Genomic DNA, 9,492 nt, shown 5'->3' with positions numbered 1-9,492 from the left:
CCGCGGGTCGAACTTGGCCGACCCGCGCGGGCGCGGGTCAGCATAGTTCGACTCGTGCAGGCGCAGGGTGTAGCTCTTTTTTTGAACTATTTGGTGTTTTCCGGTTTTCTGGGATTTGTATTCTCCACCGTTTCGTGACTTTGGTTGACTCGCCGACTCGTACGCTTTGTTGTGGGACTGTGTCGAACGCTCACGAACTGATTGACGCGCGCGTTGATCGACGCCATGAGCTGATTGACGTGCGCGTGTTGACCAATGCACGTGAGCTGAATAACGTGCGCGTGTTGACCGATGCGCGCGAGCTAGTTGACGTGAACCTTCTCGATTCGTCCACTCTTTGCTTCGGGTTTCGTGCGGGCTCTCATAGGCAATTTTAGATACCTACAATGTGCAGCATAAAAATTACATGCAATGTGATCAGTACATGTCTATTTTTAACTGGTCCTACTTTAAACTTTAGTAAGGTCAACCTCAACATTATGTACCAGAGTGTATGAACAGAAAAACTTTATTCTGAGCAGACAATACAACCTAACATAAAGCACCATAATTACAAACTCTCACTAAATCATGATATCCTCAAATAATATCACACCTATATGAGGAGTATACTCATGAAAGACCTTAGGTGGTAATCTTTTAGTAAGAGGATCAGCTATCATGGAGTTTGTCCTAATGTGCTCTATGGATATCTGTCCACTCTGTACCAGCTATCATGGAGTTTGTCCTAATGTGCTCTATGGATATCTGTCCACTCTGTACCCTTTCTTTCACAACTAGGAACTTAATGTCAATATGTGATATCTGTCCACTCTGTACCCTTTCTTTCACAACTAGGAACTTAATGTCAATATGTTTTGACTTAGTTAAGCTCCTGTTGTTATTAGAATACATTATTGTAGATTTATTGTCATAATATAACCTTAGTGGTATTTTCACATTTTCTAGAATGCGTAGTCCCGTGATAAAATTTCGCAGTCATATTTCCTGATTGGATGCCTCATAGTAAGCTAAAAATTCTGCTGCCATAATGGAGGAAGCTACGAGTGTCTGTTTAATACTTTTCCATGATATAGCTCCTCCTGCTAACATATAAATGTAGGAAGCTACGAGTGTCTGTTTAATACTTTTCCATGATATAGCTCCTCCTGCTAACATATAAATGTAGCCTGATGTAGACTTTCCATGATATAGCTCCTCCTGCTAACATATAAATGTAGCCTGATGTAGACTTTCTGCTATCTTGGCATCTAGAAAAATCAGAGTCCGAATACCCAATGACCTCCAACTATTCTGATTTTCTGTATGTGAGCATATAATCTTTTGTTTTCATAAGATACCTCATAACCCTTTTTATTGGTATCCAATGATCCATATCAGAGTTGCTTAAGTATTTGCCTAACATCCCAACAATGTACACAACATCCGGATGCGTACATACCTGAGCATACATTACACTTTCTACAGTCGAAGCGTAAGGAATCTTCTGTATTTCTTGATTTTAAGGTTGCCTTTAGGACATTGATTGAGACTGAACTTGTCTCCTTTAGCAACAGGGGTGTCTCCTGGTCTGCAGTCTTGCATGCCAAACATTTTAAGTACTTTATCAGTATAGCTCTTTTGTAATAATCCAAGTATACCTCGAGAATGATCTCGATGTATCTGGATTCCTAATATAAAAGAGGCATCCCCAAGATCTTTCATCTTAAAATTCTTTGATAGAAATCTCTTGGTTTCGTGCAACATGCCTATATCATTAGTGACAAGCAATATGTCATCAACATACATAACTAGAAAAATAAACTTACTCCCACTGAACTTGTGATATACACAGTCATCAACAATATTCATCTTTATCTCAAAACCGAACGAGATAATTATTTGTTAAAACTTATAATACCATTAACAAGGAGCTTGCTTGAGTCCATAGATGGATTTTCTTAATTTGCAAACCATATTCTTTGGGTCTCCTGACACAAAGTTTTCTGGTTGTACCATATAAATCATCTCATCAATGTCGCCATTGAGAAATATAGTCTTAACATCCATCTGATGTAACTCAAGATCATAATGAGAAACAAGTACCATGATTGTTTTGAAGGAGTCTTTCGATGAAACCGGAGAGAAAGTCTTTGTATAATCAGTGCCTTCCTTTTGAGTAAAGCCTTTAGCTACAAGATGTGCCTTATACCTATCCATATTATCGTTTGTATCCCGCTTGGTTTTAAAAATCCATTTACAACCAATTGGTTTTGCACATTCTGGCAATGGGATAAGTTCCCAAACCTTATTTTGTTACATAGACTTGTACTCTTCATTCATGGGATCAATCCACTGTTAAGAGTTAGAACTTTTCATGGTCTGAGAGAAGTTGATTGGATCATCTTCCAACATTTCATTACTTTCCTCATATTCTTAGAGAAATATAATATAATCATCCAAAATAGCATTTCTCCTTACTCTCGTAGATCTCCTTAATGGCACTGGTTCTTGAGGTTGTTGAGTTTGTTCTTCTGGAACAGGGAGTTGTTCAACATTGTCATCTTGAGATTCCGGATTTACTTCTTGAGCAACAACAGGTATAAGAACCTGAATATTATCAAAAGTAACTATATGGATTGGGTTTGAAGCCAATTCCTCCTCAAAAGCAATGTCTTTAACCTTATTTCTCCCCGCAAACTCAACATCCTCAAAGAATGTTGTTGTTCCCGTCTCAAAAATATTCCTAAGTGTGGGATCATAAAACTTATATCCCCTAGAGCGTTCAGTATACCCAATAAAGTAGCTGCTAACTGTTTTGGAGTCCAATGTCTTTTCATTTGGCCTATAAGGCATTGCCTCAGCTGGACATCCCCAAATATGTAAATGCTTTAAACTGGGCTATAAGGCATTGCCTCAGCTGGACATCCCCAAATATGTAAATGCTTTAAACTGGGCTTTCGACCAGTCCAAAGCTCATAAATGCTTTAAACTGGGCTTTCGACCAGTCCAAAGCTCATAAGGTGTTTTAGCAACTGTTTTACTTGGTATTCTATTCAGAATATAAGCTGCTGTCTTTAGTGCTTCTCCCCAAAGTGCCTCTGGTAAAGAAGAATGAGCAATCATACTTCTTACCATATCCTTAAGAGTCATGTTTCGTCTTTCAGCTACACCATTCATGCTAGGTGAACCGGACATGGTGTACTGTGGGACGATACCGCATTCCCTAGGTATCTAGTAAATGGTCCTGAACGTTGTTCATCTGAACCATCATATCTTCCGTAGTACTCACCACCACAATCAGATCTAACGGTTTTAATTCTTTTGTTGAGTTGATTCTTACCTTCAGCTTTATAGGCTTTGAACATGTCCAGAGACTCAGATTTCTCATGAATGAGATATAGGTACCCATAACGTGAGTAATCGTCTATGAATGATATAAAATATTGTTGACCATTCCAAGATGCTGTAGGGAATAGCCCACAAATATCTGTATGTATCAATTCTAAGACGTCTGGAGATCTTTTGGCACCTAATCTCTTAATTTTGGTCTGTTTTCCCTTGATACATTCAACACATATGTCGAAGTCTAATAAATCAAGGGAGTCCAAAATGCCATCAGACACAAGACGCTCAACTCTACCTTTGAGATATGACCCAAGCGCTTATGCCATAATGTCGTCGAATTCTCCTTATTTTATTTACACTTAGGGGCTGTTTGGTTGCACACTTTTTAAAAATACTTTTCTCAAAATTTCTGACAATGGTAATTTTGTAATTAAAAATTTTCCATAGATTTCTATAAATTGTGTTTGGTTCAACAAAAAGTTTATAGAAATATCTTCTATAAAATATCAAAAACTACCAAATTTTATAAAAAGCAATTTCCTCTCAAAATGAGAGGAAATCAACAGGAAATCTGACACATTCCTTATTTAATCAACAAAACTCGTCCCATACCCATTTTCTATAAAGTTATGAGCCATTTTCTTGTTTTGAACCAGACAAGCAAAATACAAAAAATAAGAAAATTGGTACTTTTTAACTTCTAAAAACTTTTCTTATAATTTTTTTAAGAAATACAAGGAAATCATATTTTGCGTGGAAAACATTTTCTATAATTTCTAGAAATTGAACCAAACACCCCCTTAGTACCACATGATTCCACATGCAAGGATTTATTATAAGAAGCAATTGTATCAAACAAATACAGGTTGCCATAAATACTCAAGTAACCGGTTCCCACAATATTTGAATTAAAAGATAAACTAAATTGACTATTTCCGAATGAACAATGATAACCTGATTTATCCAATATAGAAACAGAAACCAAATTCCGTCTAAAAGACGGTACTACAAAAGTATCTTTTAAGTCCAAATAAGAACCAGTTCCTAATAGCAACCTAAAATGCCCAATTGCTTCCACATCTACCGATTGACCGTCACCCACAAAGATGTGTCTTTCAACATCACTTGGTTTTCGGTAGCTCAGACAACCCTGCATAGAAATGCTTATGTGAGTAGTAGCATCAGATTCTAACCACCAAGTGTTTCTAGGTACTGAAGCTAAATTAACCTCAGAATAGACCAAAATAAGGAACGTACCCTTATTAGCACGCCAGGCGTGATATTTGGTGCAATCCTTCTTTACGTGTCCAGGCTTGTTATAGAAGAAACAACCCTGATTATCCTTATTTTGTTTCTTCTGAACTGGACCCTTAGCAGCTTCATTATTATTCTTTCTTTTCTTGCTCTTATCCTTAGAGGCATAACCCAAATAAGCACTTTCTGTCTTATCTTGCTTCAACCTGTCTTCTTCTTGCACACAGTATGAAATGAGCTCATTTAGAGTCCATTTCTCCTTTTGGCAGTTATAACTGACCTTGAACTAACTGAACTGTGCAGGAAGAGATAACAAAACCAGATGTACCAATAACTCATCACAAAGATTGAGTTTAAGCGCCTTAAGTTTCGAAGCAATATGAGACATTTCCATAATGTACTCCCTGATATTTTCTTTGCCCTTATACTTTATTGAAATCAAATGAGCTAAAAGCGTGCTTGTTTCTACCTTATCGTTTTTCGCAAAACGCTTCTCAATTTCTGCAAGGAAATCTTTGACCTTAGTAATCCCTTTGGATTCTATGCCCCTGAAGGCTTCCGGAACGCTGTGCTTAATGATCATTAGACTCATACGATTTGAACGCTCCCACTTCTCATACTCCTTCTTAATATCAGGAGTGCTATCCGCATTGAGAGGTTGGGATTGCTCAGTTCTTAATGCAAGGTCTAGATCCATGCAGCCAAGAACAATTAATATGTTCTCTTTCCAAACCTTGAAATTTATCCCATTGAGCATGGGAATTGAGTTGATGTTAGCAGAAATTGTTGCAGCAGATGCATTAGCTGAAATAAACAAAAGATAATCACATTATTAACCGTAATCAATAAAATTTAAATAATGACAAATCCCATCTCAAGATATCTGGCACAACATTAATATCAAGTCTTTGGACAGTAATATTAACTTGTAAGTGATACCTTGTTGCAATGATCAAACATTAACAATAACTCATGTCAAATAATGAAACTATCTTTGGATCGATTCATTATTCACATGTAAACCTTATAATTATCACACGTTTATCATCGTATATGTGTATGCAGTCTAAATAAATATTAATCTTCCTTTGGGCCAATTAAATATTTACACGAAAGCATACACACAAACATCTCACATTCCTTATGAACAATCTACACAAGAGAGGTTACTTTGGCAACTTCTTGTTTTAATTAAACAATTAGAGTGAAAGACAACCTTAATACCTTAGTGTCATAATATTTGAATTAAATAATTGATTAACTACCAAATTAAATTTAAATTAATTTAAATTTTCATAGCTTAAATAGGGCCTAATTGCTTAATTAGTTAAATTAAGCATACTAAAATTGGGCCCAAAATCAAATAGAGTTAAGTGGGCTGTGCCCTAACTCAAATTGTCTACAGCCTTCTTCTTTCACCCGACGGAAAAGAAGAACAATAGAACGAATGCAAGGTTCATTTGAGAACGAACAAAGGGTTCGTTTAAAGTGAGAAAGAGACTTGCCTGAGGATGAACGCTGGTTCGACATGAGAACGAACGCGGGGTTCGACTTGAGAACGAATGCGAGGTTCGACTTGAGAACGAACGCGAGGTTCGACTTGAGAACAAATGCAGGGTTCGTTTGAAGCTTTCAAGCCTCGCCAAAAATTAAGGTAACTACCTCCTTAATTTCCGCACGTTTTCACGCGCACGAACCACTTGAGGTTTTAATCTGAAACCGCCACGCCACCATTGCTCCCGCACCCAAAGGTCGAAACCTTAGGGTTTCCTGACGCCACCATCGTTGTCGGAGTCGAGAGCGAGGCCGCTAGCGACACTTCGCCGACGAGGAGCACGGGAGTGACGACCAAACAAAAATAGATCCAAAAAATTCCTCGATTTTATTTCAAAACCAGATCCAGAATCGAAAAAACAAAGGACGACTTCTTAATCCAGATCCCAAAAAAAAGTAAAGAAAAATTCAAAACTTTTTAAAACTTTACTATTCACAAAACTTTACTTTTCATCCGTGAACAGTTCTGAGAAAAACCAGAGATTTTAAGATCAAAAAACCCAATTTTAAAACTTAAACCCCTAAGAATTAATCACGGGTGGCTTTGATACCACTTGTTAGATCTGAATATCTGAGATCTAATCCATAAAAACCATGATTAATTCAAAGAGAATAAACAACAACAATGAGAGCGGAAGCTTATACCTGAATCCATTGTTTGGATTTGCACGGATCTGAATTAGGGTTTGATCTTCTAATCTTAAGGGTCTCTCCTTTAGAATCTCTTTAGATGTGGATTAAGAGAATAGAGAATGTAACACTAGATTTGGGACCATAATACCTTATTTATAGTTGTTGTACTTTTATAATTTGGCCCCTTATCAAATTATAATTACAACCTGGTATCCGCACATTTAGTCCATGACATATTTAAATACCCATTAACCCAATTACCTGATTGATCACTTTATGCGTGTCAACTGAAAGATAGCAACACACACTGATATAACATATGTGTCCACATATAGATTTAATTAGATTTAAATCCAACATACATGTGATAGAATTTTCTATAGCAAAATCGGTGCTGATAGTACTGCCTGCGACTTTTTTTTTATTGCATCTAATGAGCATTTGTAGGCATCGAAAATTGCCTATAGGTCTCCACGAACGGTTCAGTGTTAAAAAGCGACGATGAACGTCACTATCCGATCCACATGAGCCTAATCGACGTCGACGAACGACTGAAGTGAATCGACGAGCTACACGGGCGGATAGGATTTCGGAACAACAAAGACCCGGACCAATCGGGAACCCGGCACTGTTCACGAATAGGACAACGCCCTTCATGCCTCGGCCACTCTACAGATAATCCAATCACCAGAGCGGATCGAACTCTTCGCCAAGCACCCAACGCACCCGGAATCACTCAAATCCGAATCCGGACGAAGAATCTACAGGGAAACCAACAAAACACCTCAAATGGAGTCTCGGCAAGCTCGAAACACCCGAGGGGTGTCTTGGCAAAACCAAGACACCCCAGGGGTGTCTCGGCCAAGCCGAGACACCCTACACCCCCTTACCTACTCCTAAACACTATAAATAGACCCCTTGGGTCCTCATTCAAGGGGCTGGATACGCTTATAGCTTCTAGATCTCACGCGGATCGACGAAGTTCTGCTTCTATATCCCTCCGCGGATAGACGAAGCTCTGCCCGATTTTCTCGGAACAGATCTGATTGCCCCGGTGGTCCACGGATATCAACGTCCCCATCACAGGCCAAAGACCCACGCAAGCAAGAGATGACAAACAGCTCTTGCGTTTGTTTGAAAGGAGTTGCATTTATTTTGTTTTCATTGTGTACCGGTCTTATAAAAAGGCTATCTTTTTATTTCATTGTAACGATCAAAGTTGTAATGAATGCAGCAATGAATACAGCGACTTTTTCCGCAAACAAGCTGGCGACCACAGTGGGAGCCAACGGCATCGCAACCGACGCCGTCGTGACGCAGTCGGCATTCAAGATCTGGGTGAATGAAGAGTACGAGCTCGATCGACAACAGTTCAAAGAAGGCCTCTCTTCCTCCTCCTCCAGATCCGCCTCTCCAAACGGGTACAGAAAGGTAACCTCTTTCATAAATGTTTGCAGGTCCTTTGGCTCAAAAATCCAAAACCCTGTTGCCGCCGCTGCACTTGCGCCACGTGACGTCCCCGCGTCGTCCAACGTGGTCGGGATCGCAGATCCGGACTCCTCTTCCGCCGAGGAGATGGCTTCTGAAGACGCACCCGCAGTGTCAAAGAGAACACGACAAAGACAACGTCAACGTCTTGCTCGTCAGCTGGCCAAGGCTTTGGAGCCAATGGATGGGATCTGCTATAACGTGGATCTAAAATCCAGGCAACGCCAGGAGCAACCACGGCAAACAACCAGCCCCTCCTCCGAAGCAGAAACAAACAAATGGGTTCATGTCAAAAGAACCCGTTCTACTATTGAGGAGCGAATCCAGAAGCGCTGCGCCTTGCGTGCGCATGCCCGAGCCCTGGTCCAAAAAGCACGAGAAATGCTAAAGGGAGAGGCCGTTAAGAGATCGCCGAGATCCGAACGAGTTTGGATGCCGAAGGCCAAAACAACGCCTGAGGTAAAAGCAGGTAATATTGCTCTCCAACCTTCGTCAATTTCAGATCCCGAACCTCTGGAAAAGCCCCACCGCAGCGCGGATTTCCCCAAGTTCAAGAATCCTCCGAAGGATCGTATCGGTGCTCTACCCGAGAATCGAGGAAAAGCGCTTGTCAAGGAAAGCTGGGGATCGTTGAAGGAGCTTCGAGCCAACATCCAGACTGGGTGTCGTACGCGATCTCCTAACAAACGGATTCCTACAACAACCAGCTCGGCGGTGTGTGCAAAAAATCAGGAGCCCGTTAAGGTTTCACCCTCACAAAGGTGTGATCCCAAACGTGAGACTCCTGTAAAAGCCAACAAGGCAATGATCACTCAGAAGAAAACGCGTCCGGCAAACGAACGCGTTATACCTGAGATGAGTTGTACTATCGGGCTGGGGGTGCGGATGAATCTCGAAAGAGAAACACCCGGGAAGCGGATTCTCACTGTCCGTGTACCAAATTTATCAGGGCAGTATTATCAACATGTAGCTGCCCCAAGACCGCTCTGCAGAGGGTCTCGATATCCGAGAGAATCTCCGATGGAACGACAAAGCCCAAATCAAGGCGTTCCCACCAAAGAGGATCAATTGCTCGAGATGATGAACCCCTAGAAGTTACTATCAACATGGTCAACAAGGGAAAATCCCTAATCATTTCAGGTGATTCCGACCCTAATTTCTCTTTGGGAAGTGTAGACGGTAAAAAATACCTCTATGGGTCTACAGGAAATTTGCCTACGAGAAGAGTTCGCACGC

This window comes from Asparagus officinalis, chromosome 9 (assembly GCF_001876935.1).
Source record: "Asparagus officinalis chromosome 9, Aspof.V1, whole genome shotgun sequence".
Classification (NCBI taxonomy): Eukaryota; Viridiplantae; Streptophyta; class Magnoliopsida; order Asparagales; family Asparagaceae; genus Asparagus; species Asparagus officinalis.
Note: the sequence above shows the minus strand (reverse complement) of the source record.